Here is a 20,711-nt window from a genome sequence, read left to right as displayed (position 1 = left end):
CATATACTGATTTGTACACCCAAGGTGTTACCAGTGCGTCCACAGCTATTGCCTGTGGATCTCTTGACCTGGCGCAATACTTGTCCAGTTTCTTGTTGAGGCGAGACGCCATCATGTCTACCATTGGTCTTTCCCAACAGTTTATTAGCATGTGGAAGACTTCTGGATGAAGACCCCCCTCTCCCGGGTGAATATCGTGTCTGCTGAGGAAGTCTGCTTCCCAGTTGTCCACGCCCGGGAAGAACACTGCTGACAGTGCTATTACGTGATTCTCCGCCCAGCGAAGAATCTTGGCAGCTTCTGCCATTGCACTCCTGCTTCTTGTGCCGCCCTGTCTGTTTACATGGGCGACCGCCGTGATGTTGTCCGACTGAATCAACACCGGTTTTCCTTGCAGGAGTGGTTCCGCCTGGCTTAGAGCATTTTAGATTGCTCTTAGTACCAGAATGTTTATGTGAAGAGACTTTTCCAGGTTCGTCCATACCCCCTGGAAGTTTCTTCCTTGTGTGACTGCTCCCCAACCTCTCAGGCTGGCGTCCGTGGTCACCAGGATCAAATCCTGTATGCCGAATCTGCGGCCCTCCAATAGATGAGCCTTTTGCAACCACCACAGAAGATATACCCTTGTCCTTGGCGACAGGGTTATTCGCAGGTGCATCTGAGGATGCGACCCTGACCATTTGTCCAACAGATCCCTTTGGAAAATTCTTGCATGGAATCTGCCGAATGGAATTGCTTCGTAAAAAGCCACCATTTTTCCCAGGACTCTTGTGCATTGATGTACAGACACCTTTCCTGGTTTTAGGAGGTTCCTGACAGGTCGGATAACTCCTTGGCTTTTTCCTCGGGAAGAAAAACCTTTTTCTGAACCGTGTCCAGAATCATCCCTAGGAACAGCAGACGTATCGTCGGAAAACAGCTGCGATTCTTGGAATATTTAGAATCCAGTCGTGCCGTCGAAGAACTACTTTAGATAGTGCTCTTCCGACCTCCAACTGTTCTCTGGAACTTGCCCTTTTTAGGTCGTGCAAGTAAGGGATAATTTAGATGCCTTTTTTCTTTGAAGAAACATCTTTTCGGCCATTACCTTGGTAAAAAGGCCCGGGGTGCCGTGGATAATTCAAACGGCATCGTCTGAAACTGATATTGACAGTTCTGTACCACGAACCAGAGGTACCCTTGATGAGAAGGACAAAATTTGGACATGGAGGTAATCCTTGATGTCCAGGGACACCATATAGTCCCCTTTTTTCCGGTTCGCTATCACTGCTCTGAGTGACTTTATCTCGATTTGAACCTTTTATGTAAGTGTTCAAAACATTTTAGATTTAGACTATGTGTCACCAAGCCGTCTGGCTTCAGTACCACAATATAGTGTGGAAAAATAATACCCTTTTCCTTGTCGTAGGAGGGGTACTTTGATTATCACCTGCTGGATATACAGCTTGTGAATTGTTTCCAATGCTGCCTCCCTGTCGGAGGGAGCCGTTGGTAAAGCAGACTTCAGGAACCTGCGAGGAGAAGATGTCTCGACTCTCCAATCTTTACCCCTGGGATAATACTCGTACGATCTAGGGGTCAACTTGCGAGTGATCCCACTGCGCCCTGAGACTCTTGAGACTACCCCCCCACCTTGAGTCCGCTTGCACGGCCCCAGCGTCATGCTGAGGACTTGGCAGACGCGGTGGAGGGCTTCTTTTCCTGGGAAAGGGCTGCCTGCTGCAGTCTACTTCCCTTACCTCTATGTCTGGGCAGATATGACTGGCCTTTTGCCTGCATGCCCTCATGGGAAAGGAAAGATTGAGGCTGAAAAGACGGTGTCTTTTTTAGCTGAGATGTAACTTGGGGTAAAAAAGGTTGGATTTCCCAGCTGTTGCTGTGGTCCCCAGGTCCGATGGACCGACCCCCAAATAACTCCTTCCCTTTATACAGCAATACTTCCATCTGCCGTATGGGATCTGTATCACCTGACCACTGTCGTGTCCCTGACATCTTCTGGGAGATATGGACAACGCACTTATCTTGATGCCAGAGAGCAAATATCCCTCTGTGCATCTCACATACATATATATAGAATGCATCCTATTAAATGCTCTACATGAATAAAATATTTTCAGTCAGGGAATCCGACCAAGCCAACCCAGCACTGCATCTCCAGGCTGATGGCGATCGCTGGTCGCAGTATAACCACCGTATGTGTGTATATACTTTTTAGGATATTTTTCCAGCTTCCTATCAGCTGGCTCCTTGAGGGCGGCCGTATCTGGAGACGGTAACGCCACTTGATAAGCGTGTGAGCGCCTTATCACCCTAAGGGGTGTTTCCCAACGTACCCTAATTTCTGGCGGGAAAGGGTATAACGCCAATATTTGCTATCGGGGTAACCCTACGCATCATCACACACTTCATTTTATTTTATCTGATTCAGGAAAAACTACAGGTAGTTTTTTCACTCCCACATAATACCCTTTCTTGTGGTACTTGTAGTATCAGAAACACGTAACACCTCCTTCATTGCCCTTAACGTGTGGCCCTAATGAGAAATACGTTTGTTTATTCACCGTCGACACTGTATTCAGTGTCCGTGTCTGTGTCTGTGTCGACCGACTGAGGTAAATGGGCGTTTTTAAAACCCCTGACGGTGTTTCTGAGACGCCTGGACCGGTCCTAATAGATTGTCGGCCGTCTCATGTCGTCAACCGACCTTGCAGCGTGTTGACATTCTCACGTAATTCTCTAAATAAGCCATCCATTCCGGTGTCGACTCCCTAGAGAGTGACATCACCATTACAGGCAATTTCTCCGCCTCCTCACCAACATCGTCCTCATACATGTCGACACACACGTACCGACACACAGCACACACACCGGGAATGCTCTGACAGAGGACAGGACCCACTAGCCCTTTGGGGAGACAGAGGGAGAGTCTGCCAGCACACACCAAAAACGCTATAATTATATAGGGACAACCTTATATAAGTGTTTCTCCCTTATAGCATCTTTTATATATATACAATATCGCCAAAATCAGTGCCCCCCCTCTCTGTTTTAACCCTGTTTCTGTAGTGCAGTGCAGGGGAGAGCCTGGGAGCCTTCTCTCCAGCTTTTCTGTGAGAGAAAATGGCGCTGTGTGCTGAGGAGATAGGCCCCGCCCCTTTTTCGGCGGGCTCGTCTCCCGCTATTTTTGAAGTTAGGCAGGGGTTAAATATCTCCATATAGCCTCTGTGGGCTATATGTGAGGTATTTTTTGCCTCTAATAAGGTTTTTATTTGCCTCTCAGAGCGCCCCCCCCAGCGCTCTGCACCCTCAGTGACTGTTGTGTGAAGTGTGCTGAGAGGAAAATGGCGCACAGCTGCAGTGCTGTGCGCTACCTTTATGAAGACTCAGGAGTCTTCAGCCGCCGATTTTGGACCTCTTCTCTCTTCAGCGTCTGCAAGGGGGCCGGCGGCGCGGCTCCGGTGACCATCCAGGCTGTACCTGTGATCGTCCCTCTGGAGCTAGTGTCCAGTAGCCAAGCAGCAAATCCACTCTGCACGCAGGTGAGTTCACTACTTCTCCCCTAAGTCCCTCGTTGCAGTGATCCTGTTGCCAGCAGGACTCACTGTAAAGTAAAAAACCTAAGCTAAACTTTCTCTAAGCAGCTCTTTAGGAGAGCCACCTAGATTGCACCCTTCTCGTTCGGGCACAAAATCTAACTGGAGTCTGGAGGAGGGTCATAGGGGGAGGAGCCAGTGCACACCACCTGATCTGGTAAAAGCTTTACTTTTTTGTGCCCTGTCTCCTGCGGAGCCGCTATTCCCCATGGTCCTTTCAGGAACCCCAGCATCCACTTAGGACGATAGAGAAATAGAATTATCGGTAAGTAAATTCTTATTTTCAAACCGTACTATTTGAGAAGCTTAAACGTGTTTATGTTGCAGCATCTTACTGACAATCTGCTACTGTATGGCTGAAGTGGACATACATATCTTTACTGGAAGTAGACAAGCCATTTTGGCTTGGGTTCCATTTGATGTTTTTGTCACCTCGGTAAGTCGGACGGATTTTGCAGCTTGTAGACTTATTTAAGAATGTAAAGTATTTTTACGAGATGACTAATATATTTATTGGTTTCAGATTTTTACTCACCATCCAGATGAGGAGAGTGTGGTTTGCGTCTTGGAGGTGTGTCCAAAATTTGCAGTGGTGGTACCAAAGAAAATGCAGACAATCTTTGTGGTGGGGTAGCCTGCTATGTTTGGAAGTGGCCATCAGACCACACTTTTTGTTGGCATATGTGTCCTTCTTTGTGGGGCTTCAGGCAGCCGCCTTCTGCTGCTCAAGACCTGTTGAGGGACCTATTATTTTAAAGGGAAAAAAATGGTATGGCCATACCTTAACAAAGTTAATCTGTACTACAATGGACACTTTACCTGCTTCCGCAGCGTCTTCATCCTCCGATGTCATGGGACTGACTGCTGGACGAGCAGTAGAGCTTTTTTTCAACACTGAAAATAAGGATATAATGTATAATTGTACATTAGTAATGCTTTTGTTGTTAAAGCAAACCATTATTTTGATAAACATTACAAGTAAAACAATTGACTCAGTTTAATGTGTGAAAAATCCAAAATAAAAGAGAAAACACAGATGCAATATGGGAAGTGCTACATTGTAAATTATGGCCAGCACACAAACATTGGTCACACTTATAAATACATACTCTAACAAGCCTAAACACACACAACTAGATTTGAACATCTAATATCATTAATTTACAATATAATACAGAAATTGGTCACTGCTGTGTCAATACAAGCACACACTAGCACCATAACAACAAATACATACGTTAAACTATAAGTACAAAGCAGAATAAACATAATAGTAGTGTCACTAAGTCAGCATGGTTGAGTCAGGGTATAAATACAACCTCTAAATGGACCCAAAATAATTGGATGATCTTCAACATGAATACATTCTGAACCAATGAAATGACACATAACTGGTTGCAAAGTGACTTAGCACTACTCCAGCCTATAACATGTCAACCACTGTCTAGTGACCATTGCACATGGATAACTTGTCAAATACATCAAAAAACACAAAACGATAACAATTAATCACAAGATAAAGGACACAATTACTGCTGTACACTTCAATGACATACCAAGCCAACAAACACATGGAAGAGGAAATGTGACCAAACAACATGACATACCATAAAGAACTGTGTTACATTGACTTTGGTGTAAAAAATGTGCAACAATCAAAAAGAAAAAACACTTGGAGATAGGATTAATGTGCAACTTCACATGACACACAATAACAAACACAAAAATAAAAATATTAATAAAACAAAAACATTCTCACCATCCTTCCTGGGCTGATCGGAATCCCGGACATGGGTTGTTTGCACAACTTCAGGAGGTACTAAATTCTGCATGGGTTCCTCATAGTTGCGATATCTGGCAATAAAGGGCTGACCACCCCCAGTTTTGCGTGCTGACTTCGCCTCCTTTGCCATTTTGGACTTGACACGGCGCTTTATGTCATAGTACCATTTGTGGCACGTGTCCTCTGTCCGCTTGACCACCACCTCACTATTTACAGCAGAAACTGCTTTCGCCCACAACACCGTCTTCTTCCGTGTTGCCACCTTGGCGGACTCAGGCCCAAATAGCTGCCGCTGATACTTCATCAGCTCCCGCACCAATGCCACATTTTCGGCATAATTAAATTTTACATTCCGCCCAGTCTTAGTAGTGGTGCGTGGCTGCAGAGCTGTCTGACTGTCACTATCACTGTCACTTGAGGCTGCTGATACAACCTCACCCACCTCCTCCACCTCACTAACGTCACTCTCACTCACCTCCTCAACCAGACCAACCTCCTCTCCCTCACCCACCACTGACTCACACATAATTGTGTGTTTAAACAATTAACACAGAAAAATAAAAAGACAAACAACACACTCCTCCACTACCACTGCACAACACACACACAAACAAACACTGACAAGGGACTATAAATTAAAAATAACTAGGACAAAAAATAAGACAATACCAAGAATGACAAGATCACTTTCAAACACAATACTACACTCAGAAATCGCAAACCAAACTCCTCACCAAAACAACTACTCACCAACCTCCACAGCACAACCTCCCTCCTCACCACTGACTAAACCCACGAGGTGCGGAAGTTTTGGAGCATATTTATATGGTTGCGCACAGACACTCCTACATCGGAAACACAACCAATCACGAACGAGAATCAAAATCGAAACTAATACTGAAAATGCGGCCATGGTTGTGAAAAAACACTGCCGCATTGTACTTTGAAAAAAATAATGTAAAAACAACCTACTCATTAACGCAAATGTCATTCCCGGCCGAAAATTGAGCAAAAAAACACGAATGCTAACGACATCAGAAAATACGAAAACCAATAACTCGACAGCTTCGTAAATTAGCGTATATAGGCCCTCATTCCGAGTTGTTTGCTCGGAAGCTGCTTTTAGCAGCATTGCACACGCTAAGCCGCCGCCTACTGGGAGTGAATCTTAGCGTATCAAAACTGCAAATGAAAGATTAGCAGAATTGCGAATAGACACTTCTTAGCAGTTGCTGAGTAGCTTCAGACTTACTCAGCATCTGCGATCAGTTCAGTGCTTGTCGTTCCTGGTTTGACGTCACAAACACACCCAGCGTTCGCCCAGACACTCCTCCGTTTCTCCAGCCACTCCCGCGTTTTTCTCAGAAACGGTAGCGTTTTTTCACACACACCCATAAAACGGCCAATTTCCGCCCAGAAACACCCACTTCCTGTCAATCACACTCCGATCACCAGAACGAAGAAAAAACCTTGTAATGCCGTGAGTAAAATACCTAACTGCATAGCAAATTTACTTGGCGCAGTCGCAGTGCGGACATTGCGCATGCGCATTAGCGACTAATTGCTCCGTTGCGAGAAAAAAATACAGAGCGAACAACTCGGAATGACCCCCAGAGATTCAAAAAGCTGCATGAAAATGCACCTTGATAAAAATGAGTTTAAATACAACAGAAATAAACTCAAACACGAATATTAGTAAATATACCCCCTGGTATGCAGTTTTATATTTTTGTCTGTGGCTCCTGAACTCTGAACCCCAAGTCCCAAATATCTCCTGAAAGGTGGGACTCTATCTAGTTTTCTTTTATCCCATTGACAGTTAGGAAATCTTTTTCCAGGAACTGGAGATATCTACAGTCAAGCAAGCTTCCCTCCCACCGGAAAATTATGAATATTAAGCCCACTCCACTATCCACCCCTCCCCTGCATATTAATCACCCACTACCACCCTGGAAGTCATGTACCGGGGCCCCTTTATTCAGGTCAATGATCCCTTCTACAGTTAAGTGTTCTCCCTCCTGCCCCATCTTACACCATTCTGTGCAGTAAAGGAGTAATTAGCAGAAATGACTGTTCCAGGTCCTACATGCTGAGCAGAAGATAGAATATATAGAGAGATAGAATATATATAGAGAGAGAGAGAGAGAGATAGATGTCCAAGTGGTTGGCACTCCTGATTAAATGAATATAATGCCTGGTGCCTTCTCTTGCAGAGTTATCCACTGTATAAACACATAGAATTGAGCGGCACTCTCAGAACTTTAACAAAGAACATGTCCTCAGACCATCATAAGTTTGCAACGACGGATGAAATAAAATTACCGAAACGTTGCAAACTTATGATGGGCTGAGGACCCATTCTTTGTTAAAGTCCTGAGAGTGCCGCTCAAGTATGTATGTATGTATGCATGCATGCATGCATGCATGCATGCATACATACATACATACATACATACATACATACATACACACACATGCACATGATAGTGGCACTCACTGTCCATTTAACGACCACCGGGGTGCCCTCCTTCCAAGGTATAGCCAATTCAGGTTCTCTGGGGCGGATTGCTACTCCACTCCTCCATGCAACAAGAACCAGGCGCCACTCCACGGATTTTAAACAAGTACAAGTGTATTCAAAAAATTCAAGGCATTACATGCATAGTGGACCCCAACGTTTCAACGCCTCCTGGGCGTTTTTGTCAAGGTGCTACGCTGTGTTGTGAAGTAGGTATAGGGTTTTGTTTTCACAACACAGCGTAGCACCTTGACAAAAACGCCCAGGAGGCGTTGAAACGTTGGTGTCCACTATGCATGTAATGCCTTGAATTTTTTGAATACACTAGTACTTGTTTAAAATCCGTGGAGTGCCGCCTGGTTCTTGTTGCATGGAGGAGTGGAGTAGCAATCCGCCCCAGAGAACCTGAATTGGATATAGATATAGAGATATATATATATATATATAGAGATAGAGATATATATATATATATACACACACACATACACACACATACATATACATATATATATATACACACACACACACACACACACACACACACACACACAGCGACTCCTAGCATGCAGCGGCACTCAGGGAAAAACACTCATGGGTATTCCAAGCAAGTGGTATTTATTCCATAGTGATAAAAAACAGATCCAACGTTTCGGGGTGCTGACACCCCTTTGTCAAGGTGAACAGAAGTGAGTGATAAAACAATGTGCTTACCGTTATAGCTGAAGGGGGTGAGGAAATCCCGCGAACGGGAGGTGCAGCAGCGCTATCAGGGACAGTTCTGAACTTCCTGCCCTGTGTGCGAGTGCGGTGACGTAGTGTGTGAGCTCCGGTCACATGTTCCGGCATCGCGTCATTGGACGTCCTAGTTTCCATGGCAACCTTCCGTGTACATGCCGCTCGGCCCAGCGGCTGTCACGGGGGCACAGGAACTTACAGGCACGTCAAGCCGCGGTGGATATGGACTGGTTGCGTGTAAATAAGTGCACATAACAAAGTGTGCTACTTTGTTATGTACACTTATTTACACGCAACATATGTTACCAAAAGAATATTACCATAAAAATATATGGACAGGATATATTATGTGAGGAGGAACAGAGGAGGAGGACTAGTTTACAAGGATTCTATTGGGCTTTTAATCAGCCTTACTGCTTCATACTTAGTCAGAGAGGATTGTCTGATCATATTTAAATGTTAAACATATTTATACGTTCAACTTTTGATAAATATGGGACCAACAGAATGTGTAGATAATTCTCTGATGAAGCGTTACTAATATTAGCTTAATATTCACCAATTGGAAGTTTAAAGTGTAGATATACATATAAATAATTGTTATATATTTTATTTACTTTTATACATACCAATTTAAATTGAATTGGAAGTAACCCTTTCCACTGATTATCCACTGGGTATAACCTTTTTGAGATTTAGAGTAATTCTGAATCTATAATAGAAAAGAGATTCTATTTTACTCTTGGGTGTGGTATTTATAATGTGATCGCCCATACCACATTAATCATACATACCAATTTAATCCAATTAAGCCAATAAAATGGCAAATCACTGGATATCTTCCAGATGTCAATTTGGTAATAGTACCTATGATTAAACAGAATATGTGGATGGGTATGATATTTGTCATTTTAATCCCCCTTGAAGTGTGTCTTATTTAGAATGCTCATCGTACATACCAATTAGATTACATCCAGCCCATAAAGTGACTGATCACTGAGTGTCGTCCCAGTGTTTATTTGAACCGGGCAAATCACTGCAATAGTGCCTATAATTGGACAAAATATAGACGGGTGTAATGTTTGTAATATAATTCCCCTGTGAGTTGACATCCTTATTATATTCGTCATACATACCGATTCAATTAAATAAAGCCAATTGAAGCAGCTGATCACTGGATATCGTCCAGGTATCAATTTGAACAATAAAATAAAAATCCCATATAAGGAGATTGTTTCCCAAGCAGACCTGGTCAGTGCTGCTTAATCAGGGATTGACATGGCATAACATAACTGGAGCTGATGAAAAAACACTCCAAGACATTTCTCTTCAACAGTGGCATATCAGATTTCAAACACAAGGTGTAACATAGAGAAAGCTATTACTGCTTTTCACCAATTTTTTAGTGATAACATGTTCAGATAACATGGAGAACCATGAAGTTAACATGCTTACCTCTCCACAGAAAGTAACACTCCTAGCTGCTGCATGGTCTGAGGGCTGAAAATCCTGGGTTTAAAAAGCCCTTAATTGACTACATCACTTCCTATCTGATGATTAGCAAGAAAGTGTTTAAAACTCCATATTTTTCTGTTACCGGTGTGTAATGAACTTATGTTAACCTAAAAAATGGCCCCAATAACAATTCCTTAATTGATTGAAAAGGAATGGTGCTGTGCCTTAAGGAGAGAGAGATTTAATTTGATAATTGCTCTCCAATTACTACCATGGCGTGCATTCCACCAGGCAAATGGAGTTTCCTATTGTTACTTTGTTGCCTAGGTAACCATAGTTACCTAGGTAACACCCTTAAAGGGTGTGACACATAGATTCCCAATGAGTAATAAATTACCCCAATCAGCTTTTAATGACAATAGCCGATATATATTATTTAATTAACTATTCATTCCCATCACAAACAGTCCTAGCTATCAGTATTTAATGTTTATTAATTAGGCTGCAATTTTGTGCATAAATTGTGTTATTTTACTTATACCCTCAGGTATAGGCAGTTCTATATTAATAAGTGATAATTTCTTCATCAACCCACTCCCTAATTATTCAACCCTTAATATGGCTTAAAAATTGTAACTATACATAATAAGTATTTAACTATTAATTCCCTTCATAAAACAGTCCTAACTCTCAGTATTTAATATTTACTAGTTAGACTGCAATTTTGTGCATAAATTGTGTTATTTTACTTATACCCTCAGGTTTAGGCAGTTCTATATTAATAAGTAATATTTCTTCATCAGCCCACTCCCTAATTATTCAACCCTTAATGTGGCCTAAAAATTGTAACTATACATAATTGTTTAACTATTCAGTCCCAACATAAAACAGTCCTAACTCTCAGTATTTAATATTTACTAGTTAGACTGCAATTTTGTGCATAATCTGTGTGGGTTTTTTTTTTTCTCCTTTCCTTTTTTCTTCCCCTTCTGCTCCCCCCCCCCCCCCCCCCCGTATTTACAGGTGTAAGCAGTACTGTATTAATAAACTTTTCTTAAAAGTGATACTTACTTCATCAACCCAATCCATAATTATTAAACCCTTAATATGACATAAATATTCCAGCCATCCTTCAGGTAATACTACTGTCCACAAGCTTCGATTAAATGCAGTTATTCCTGTACAAAATATTAACTTATACTATGTAGGGAGTACCTAGCTCAATTAACTTCATGATTTTCCATTTACATTGCAATATATTGCTCTTATTCAGATAATCAATACAGATTAGTAATTTAATTGCTACATATAGTGGCCCTATATTATCAGTATAAAGATACAAATAAAGAAAAGAGGGGAAAGCAAAAAAACAAAAAAAAGATGGAAAGGAATGATTCTAATGATTGACCTTCAATTAGGTGATTCCTATTTCTAGAGAATTAGAGAAAAGAGACAATATCAATGCCCTCATTATGGCCTCTCGGGGCTTGAGTGTTTAAAGTATAAATCCAGAATGTTTCACGTTTTGACAGTGTAAGTTCTCGACTGCTGCCTCTTATGTCAATCGGTATGAATTCCAAAATGGTGAACGTGAAATTTTCCCTATTAATTAGGGAGTTGTGTTTCTCTCCATAGTGTCTGGACAGACTATGAGTGGCTACCTATATATATAGAGAGACGGCTGGTGGCACTCTTGGGACTTATTACCACAAAATACTCGGGCCACCCGTGTGGATAATCAACGTTTCCATTGTTTAATCGTCTTCAGGATACTGCATAGTACAAAAAACAAACATTTATAACTCACCCTGTGAATGCACGCCGTCTCACGCCGCCGGGCTCCGGGCGTCCGTCTTCCCCTGATGACGTCACACATCTGCGACGTGCGCTCTTCGGCGCTCACACCAAGTTCCGTACTGAACTCTCGTTGCCCGGCGACGGGAATAGGCATAGACATGTGACTTACTTCCACCACCACGATACATGTAAATGAAAAATTAAAAACAAATGCAAAGACAGTTCGATTTGCCCATCTGCATAGAAGTTTTATGATCAGACATACCAATGAATACCAAAGTACTTTGTATATAATAAGGGAATACCTTAATCCTCTCCTTTACAGAAAACAGTTTAAGCCAAAATTTTAATTGAGACCATATGGGGATACAGTATTTAATTCATGTATCCCCATATACACACACACACACAGTATATATAATGTGTGTGTGTGTGTGTGGTGAGAGGGTTTGTATCTCACCACAATTGCTCATGTTTCTGTGGGATCAGCTCCCTTTCAGAGAGAGGAATACAAGACCTACACTTTCTGAACCTGTAATGGAGATTTATAATTCCGGGCTTTCTGAAACTCACAGCTGTAACTGAAGAAAAAAAGGTCTGGGATTTCCAGCTCACCCAGAAACAGCAGGAAGTCTGGTGCAGGAGAGGGATTCACAACTCCCAAACACCCACAATGCATTGTGCTGATGCCTATCAGGGGCCAGTGAGCAGGGACTATGGACATTGGCTGTGCTGTAGAGCATGGCATGCGTGTGACTGCAAGCCACTACCGAGGACTGGTGATGGGGCACAAGAAGTGATAGGACTTTTTCTGTTTGTACTTGTGTAACCAGGCCCAAGCCTGAGTATACTCTGCACAGTGGCCTCATTCCAAGTTGATCGCTCGCTGCTATTTTTAGCAGAATTGCTAATAGGCTAAAATCCGGCAGTTCTGCGCATGCGTATGCACCGCAGGGCGCACGAGCTAAGCAATTTTACACAAAACTATGCTATTTTACTCACGGGCGAACAAAGCTTTTCAGTCGCTCTGTTGATTGGAGAATGATTGACAGGAAGTGGGTGTTTCTGGGTGGTAACTGAGCGTTTTCCGGGAGTGTGCTAAAAAACGCAGGCGTGCCAGCAGAAAATGCAGGAGTGGCTGGAGAAATGGGGGAGTGGCTGGCCGGACGCTGGGCGTGTTTGTGACGTCAAACCAGGAACTAAACGGACTGAGGTGATCGCAATCTCGGAGCAGGTCTGGAGCTACCCAGAAACTGCAAGGAAATACTTAATAGCAGAATTGCTAATCTTTCGTTAGCAATTCTGCTATGCTAAGATACGCTCCCAGAGGGCGGCGGATTTGCGTTTGCATTGCTGCTAAAAGTAGTTAGCGAGCGAACAACTCGGAATGACCACCAGTGTTTGCTACCAGTAAAGTGTTGTACCTGGAAAACATGCTTCAGAGCCCTTATTTCAAGTACCTGTGTTACATTTGTTGGTCCGTACGGGGACCCATAAGGGATAGATGGTGGCTTGCTGCACCAACCCCAATATCTCCTCTACTGAAATCATACTCGGAGACAAGATCTGGGATTGAATCATTGGCCACAGTTTTATTAAACATTACCTTATTTACATTTTACAGTGTAGGGACAGAGAACGGTGGGCAAGGCACAAAAACCCTATCAATGGCCACCATTGATTTATGATTGGGCGTGCCACATACCAACGCCGAAGGCCTTCAGAAATGGCCCCGCTATGGAGACATGCTCCTCCTTGATTTCTGAACGGGTGTACCATATACCTACGCCATAGGCCCTCAGCAACGCCCCCACTATGGAGCTATGCTCCACCTTGATTTATGAAGGGGCGTGCCACATGCCTATATTGTAGGCCCTTTTATCAATGCCCCCACTATGAAGCCAACACATTTACAGATCACTCTGGCCTGGTGCGCAGCCGACGGCCCACCGCTAACAGCTGGAGCCTGGCATGCGGCACCTCGCCGATGGTGAATCTGCAACCTCAGCTGGATGTCCTCCTCCACCTGCCTTGAGCACCGCTTCTTCCCGCCACTGGCCGGGTACCCCCATCCTGCAGTCCACCCTTCCCTAGTCCTCCCATGCCTCTTGCAATGCGTTTTTGAACAAGTCAATGCCAACGTCCTACAGATGCCTCTCATCTACCCTGAACATGCCCTTACCCTTCTGACTGATGACCTTTTCTCTCAGTGCCCTCATGCACTTACTCACTGCCACATGGACCATCCTCCTGGTCCTCTCTATAGCAGCCCCCTTTTGCGCACCGTGCTAGATCAGCCTGGGGATGATGCTAGACCACACAATGTTAGCGGCTTGCCAATGCCACTTGGCCCATTCTAGATCAGTGCCAATCCCAATCCTTCTTACCATATCAGGGGACTTTGTGTCCTCCAAATCATTACCTCCCAAATGAATGACTATTGTGTTGGGGCTGCCCGCCGTTCGCTCGCCCCACAGCCACGCCTACCTGAGGCCGTGCCACCTCATCCCCCTCTGCCCAAACCAAAACACTTATCCAATGCCCCTTGCCAGCCCCAGCTGCTTACCATAGGGCCTGGGGTGGCCATCTTTTCCACCCAGTGAAAGTAAGAGTGACCAATGATCCAAATGCTCTTTGGCTCTTTGTTCCCTGCGGGGGGGGGGGATTTAATTAGATGTTATATTGCTGGTAACCGGCCTGACATAAACCTTATAGTGATCTGACTTCCACCTGCCCAGTGTTCTGATCTCATTGCCTGTGCAACCCTCGCTAATTGCCGATGTGGCGGCGCCAATTCTGAAAAAATAAGTGCTAAATCTCGCCGTTGGCCACCCGCTGGCCGTTACACAACTTTTCAGTATTGCCGCAAACTGATATTTAGTTAGCAGCGACCCATCCATGTGGACGAGGAAATTATCCCTGACTGTTGGCCTGATGCCCAAGTAGGCATTGACCGCTGCCACCGGGCATGATGCGATATCTGCATGCCTGCGCAGCTGTACCCATTTTTCCTTCCCCTCCGGATCGGTCTTTGATCTCTGCCTTTGCCTAGCACAGACTGCTCGGTTACTGCCACGTTCTTATACTGCTGACTGTCACCATTTTCAAGCTTATATCTCAGTACCAGCTCGCTGATCCTGAATGCTCCGTTTAAAGCGATTGTGAATGTGGCCAAGAACAGGGCAGCCTCGCCCTGGTCCCTGCATATTGATAGGATGCGGCCCCGCAGCGTCCTCAATCTCTCTATTGCAATAGGTTGCCTTGAGTCTGGCCTCTTCACTTCCTTCCTGGCCCCTCCCTCATTATTGTATGTATGCCAGAGGCATGAGGGGCATGTTAGGCCTGTCGGGCTTGCAAGTGGCGCTGCTACCCTGAATGCCCCCCAACTCTGCCGTGACAATGCATCTGCTATCACCTTCTTTTTCCCCCCGGTACGTGCTTAGCCTAGAATAGAATATTATGCTGCAAACATGCCAGCACCGATCTCCTAATCAACCTGGCAACTGGCGGCGATGATGCCCGCTGCCTATTTACTGCTTGTACTACCCCCATATTGTCGCTGTCAGGGCTGAGGTTATTGTGAACCCCGACTAGTACTGGACACTGGGTTTGGTCTTAAACGCAGTGAGCAGAATCGGTTGGCTTAGTGAAGGATCCGCTCGTCCAGACGTGGCAGTCAGGCAGTGAACACTATGAGGGAAAGTGACCAGCTATGGGTACTGGAACATTGGTGGTGGAAGCCACCAGTGCAATGGGTAGCTGGGTTGTCACCTAATGGACAGTTACTTGAGAACTGGTGAGTTGACGGAATGCTGGGAGGATCAGCAATGCAGGGAAGTCACAGATCACTGGCTGGAACCAGTGTGATGGCTGTCGATGACGCTGAGGACAAAAGCAGTACTTGAAGATGAAGCTGAGGATGTCAGCAATACTTGAACACAAAGCCAAGGACATCGGCAAAGCTTGTTGCAGAAGCTGAGGATGTCAGCAATACTTGTGGACGGAGCCGAGGATGTCGGCAATGTTTGTAGCATAAGCTGAGGACGGCAGCAATACTTGTGGACAGAGCCGAGGACGTCGGCAATGTTTGTAGCATAAGCTGAGGACATCAGCAATACTTGTGGACAGAGCCGAGGACGTCGGCAATGTTTGTAGCAGAAGCTGAAGACGTTAGCAATACTTGTGGACGGAGCCGAGGACGTCAGCAATGTTTGTAGCAGAAGCTGTGGTAGCGCAATGGGGATTCCGTATGCTGTGCAGTGCAGTGTCGGCACTGCTGGTTTCCCAGTAGCTGTGATGCGGTGGTTCTGCACAATGGATACTGCAATGTTGTAGACTGCAGTGGCAGGTTTTCCGGAAACTATGGTGCACCACCTTGCGCAGCGGAGAACTGGAAGCTGGCAAGAACCAGCAAAGTCTCTAAGGGCGCTAGGGATATAGGATAGTCCCTCTGGATCACTGGAGGACTTCCAGTGAATCTGGAGCTGCCGGGATATAGTGGCAACGATGGCCCTTTAAATCATCCAGGGAGTCAGGCAGTGCAGGGGATGGTAACTTGTACAGAGTCTATTACCAGCAGGAGATTCTGGAGCTCACTCCAGGCTGAGAGACACCAAAACACTGACAGCTTGCTAGTGCTTGAGACCTGGAACTTATACCCAGTGCTTACAGCTGAGTGGATGAGCGGCTCACATGATGCAGAAGTGAATCCGGATTGGACCCTGGAAGGTCAGCTGACCAGGAACTGTCATGGCGACGTCCATAGCTTGTTTTGGAGGGAACTCCGGCGTGGTGTGTGCATAGACAGGCAATAATGGCCACGGGTCCTGAGAGCACAGGAAGGTATATCTGGTAACCACTGGACTTGTAGATACTGGCACGGAAATATAGAACTGCATGAGAATCCTCAATGATTGCTATGCAGGCACACCATGCAGAGACTTACTGAGTTCTGAATTCACACAGAAGATTAATCACTACAGCTGCTCTCGTTAGCAGGGAGTGAGCTCAGCACACAGAGAACTCATGATACTGGTGAGCTGTTTATCCCAGCCAGCAGAAAACATGCAGGTTACAGGACAGATGGCCGAGGAAAGTCACCAAATGATATGATTCTAGTCAGGAACGTGACAGTCACACCAGAATTGTATCCGCCTGTTGGTGAGCCCCTCCCCCCAGATCGTCACTGCTACGACTATTGGGAATAGCTCCAAAGCCGCCAGGTTCCTGGTGAGCCCTGCCACTTTCCACGATGGGGGGCCAAACCAGTGCGCACCACTCGCCCTGAAGCCTGTCGCCCCCGCGGCGTTCATAAATAAATGCATTGCGTGATTGGACCGTACTTCCTTGGGCCACATACGCGCTCCACTGAAATACAGGAGGAATTTCTCCCACACTCGCAGGTCCTCCCTCAACTCCTTGTTGATGTGTACAAAGTGATGTCTCTTTGTGATGCCCGCGATGGCTTGTTCGAGTTGCCATTTAAATATCCTGCCTGTAGGGATCACCCTGCATGTAGAATTGAGGCTTCCCAATAGTGATTGGAGCTGCCCCAATGTAACCTTTTCTGCCCTTATTTGTCTGCTGCTTGGCTCCTCCTTGGCGGCGTGGCTAGCACTGCAGACTGAACATGCATGCTTGACATTGCACTGAGTGCAGGTGCAAAGCTGTTCATTAAATGGCCCAGCATTTAGGATCCGGCTTCTGCGCGCCATGGCTCCCTGCCTCTAATTTCTGCAGTGCCGCAACCTTTTCCGCTAACCCTGCGGCCTGCAGCTTGAGCCACACGTCAACATACCTCCCAACTTTTGAAGATCCGAAGGAGGGACATTAGGGAATGTGGCTTATCGGATGGGGGCGTGGACTTAATGGTAGGGGGCGTGGCCAGTGGATGTGAAAGCGGGACAGACCGTGAAAAAGGGGACTGTTGGGAGGTATGCGTCAATATTCCTAGTACCGAAGTCGGTGGGCTTTCCGCCCGCTGCCTTCTCCCTAAATCTTTGTCATATTTCCACCATACCCATGCTTCCTATAAGCGGAATAAATGAAATTTGTTTATTTCAAAATACCGGTGGCTACCTCAGGGCATGCCTCAGCATAACAAGCGACCATACCGCTCAGCAAATGCTCAATTGTTTTGCAGCTACGAGATTGCATTCTACCCTTTGGTTTGGCTTCTGTCAATGAACATATATCTATGAACGTCCCTTTCTCATTCTCTGCTTTAGTCAGCGCAGGCGAATGGCCTGCTACTGCTTTGGAAAAACGCATGCCACCCTCCACTGCTCCTTTAATTCTCGCCTCGTCCTGATCAGAATCCAATGGTCCTTCACCTAGCTCACACCCCGGCTGCACCCTGCTGCTACTGCTAGGCACCCCTGCTAATCTTTCCTGCAGAATCACTAATGTTCTGCACATCCTGACCACTTCCTGGTGCACCACCTATGCCAATGAGATCTCCCGGCAGGGTTGTGTCTATGTTCCCTTCGTGATCAGGACCTGGAAGTGACAGCACGAGAGGGCAAGAGTAGACTTCCGCCCTTACAGCACCTTACTGATTTCTCCGTTCTCCGTTCGTTTGAGGGTTTTTGTTTTTTCCTATGCACCATTGGACGCTCACCACGCTTCGGGATCGGTCTCTCGCTTTGCTCGCCATAGGTTACTATTCCAAATAGTTTGTGACATGGACCCAGGGGGTTATGGGAAAAGTCCTCCGCATGAAGGGAAACCAGATGCTACCCTCCCGGCAGAGCGATGCGGCCGTTGCCGTGACACAGGGAGAAGATGATCACCGTCTTCCTGCGCTATTCTTAGGAAGGAGAGGTGTCGTTGCAGCGACTATTCCCCGACTCCCGATCGCATCTCCTAGTTAAACTGTGATGATGCCCTTGTGAGCTTTATTCTTAATGAGTGCTCCAACAGTACATACATTGTGACTGTTGTTTTCTTTAAGTCTCTACACCCTGCCTTTGTAATACTGTCTGCCCAGGTGTGAGCTTGTTATCACCATGGGGTGTGGGGAGAACAGCGCCCCCTCCAGGGCACCAGAGTGCCTTCCTGCCGTAAAACCTTTTTGCAATGAAAGAAGCCACTAACCAGCCCTCTGCCCAGCTAACAAGGGAACTCATTGCTCTCTCAGGAAGGTATGCAAACTACTGTTAGGCATCCCTGTAATAATGACCCACAGCATGACTAATATCATGCACCTTCTGCCCAGCTCAGTTCCTGGCTAGACATCCCGGTAAAATGACATTGGTCTTACCAATCCCGCGCGCCATCTCCTCCCTGCTCGCTGCGACCTTGGTGACAATCCTCTCATGTACTGCCTTTCCTGCGCCAGACCCTGCGCTGGAAATGCTGAGGCATCGCTGACCATAGCGTAGCCCATGCCTTCGCTTCCTCACCTTGGCTCCCCGCATATCCGATGACTCTCTTGGTGATCCCTCTGCGGCGTGCTGTAATGCCGGTTGCTGCTCCTTTGCGGTTCCTGATCCCGTGCGCCTCCTTCAATGACTATCCCTCTAGGTACTGCGTGTTCAGCGCCGACCCTGGCGCAAGAAGATGACCCCGTCGCCTCGGTGTGTCCAGCGTGAACCGGTGGAAGTAGTGGCGCATCGCAGAACAAAGCGTAGCCCGTGCTCTCACATCCTTGCCTCTGATCCCTGCTGCTCGGCCACCTCTTGCAATGATCTTCCCGCGGCGTGCTGTACTGCTGCTCACGATTAGGGTAGCTCCTTTGTGGTGTTGTGTTTGTGCTAACGAAAGCCATTACTCCCTGATCCCGCTCCCTCTTCCTCCCGAAGCAAGGCCTCTGTGGGCTGGGATGACGTCTGCCTGTGCCACTATATTCCGCCTATTGAACTTGCTCCCTGGCGTGGTAAGGTTGCTCCCGCCTTTCCTATCACCCCACGCAGCTGCAGCTCTGGCAGTCCCGGTGCTGCGTGTGGTAGCTCCTTGCTGGTGAGACCTGGCAGCAGCTGACCACCACCGGCGATGCTCTTCCATGTGACATTGAGCAATGGCAGCTGCTTCTCGTGGGTGAAAGGTACTGGGGTGGGTGATGACGGTGACCGTGATCCCTCACCGCATGCTGTGTTGAATACTGTAGCTCCCTTGCCGCGATGCGCTGACTTCCGTTCCCTTTGCCTCCTTGATGCGGCAGCCGGGAATTGCGCCAGCTCCATAAACAGCTGCGTAGATGTCTGATGTACCCATAATGCCGGTGAACCAGCGGATGGGCCCTGCACGGCTGCTGCAGCGCCAATGTCCCACTGCTGGGCTTTGTGGTGCACCAGGACCACTTGCTTGTGCCGTGTCATATGCACTCTGCTCCTCTGGACTACGCTTCTTCCAATTCTGCGGCTGCCAGAATGCCGTCGCATGCAGCCGGTGATTGGTTCCTCTCCCAATGATGCTCTCCATTCTGTCTGTATGCAGCCTCCTTTATACTCCTGCGTCTGGCTGCCAGAGACCGTTCTTTCACCCTCCGGCCACGAGGGGGAGCTCCCTCTGCCTGAGCTCCTCCATGATGGAGATGCTGCTGCTTCCTCACTCTTTTGTTCCCTTTCTTCCGGATGCACTCCTTCCCCAGTTGGTTCTAAATCGGAGTGGGAGAAGGGACCTTCTGATGTCACTAGGGGAGGAGACACATCAACAGGGGGAGGAGCTACGGCCGGACAGGGTACACGCAAAGTAACCTCGCAGGTATGCTTCACTCGCCACGCTTCGGGCTCGGTGGCGAGCGAAGCCACCTGATTACTAAAGGTAATCGTTTGTGGCGTGATAAGGGGCACCAGGACCTGAGGGGGCGGCCTGCTACAGCTTCATGAAT

At 46.5% G+C, this 20,711-nt stretch overlaps 1 long non-coding RNA gene across 2 annotated transcripts in view; it reads right to left on the bottom strand.

Moving 5' to 3' along the window:
• Positions 1 to 9,341, bottom strand: part of LOC134936093 (uncharacterized) — a 41,473-nt gene extending 32,132 nt beyond the window's left edge. For both annotated transcript variants that reach the window (XR_010180451.1, XR_010180452.1), the window contains exons 1-3: positions 9,259 to 9,341; positions 4,413 to 4,487; positions 4,129 to 4,325 (exon numbers count right to left, since the gene is read on the bottom strand). This is a non-coding gene — a long non-coding RNA (uncharacterized LOC134936093). The remainder of the gene's footprint in view (positions 1 to 4,128; positions 4,326 to 4,412; positions 4,488 to 9,258) is intronic.
• Between the last annotated feature and the right edge of the window lie 11,370 nt (positions 9,342 to 20,711).

The sequence above is a fragment of the Pseudophryne corroboree genome, chromosome 6 (assembly GCF_028390025.1).
Source record: "Pseudophryne corroboree isolate aPseCor3 chromosome 6, aPseCor3.hap2, whole genome shotgun sequence".
In the NCBI taxonomy this organism is placed as follows: Eukaryota; Metazoa; Chordata; class Amphibia; order Anura; family Myobatrachidae; genus Pseudophryne; species Pseudophryne corroboree.
The sequence above is the reverse complement of the archived record's forward strand: the minus strand, read 5'-3'. Positions and strand labels throughout refer to the sequence as shown.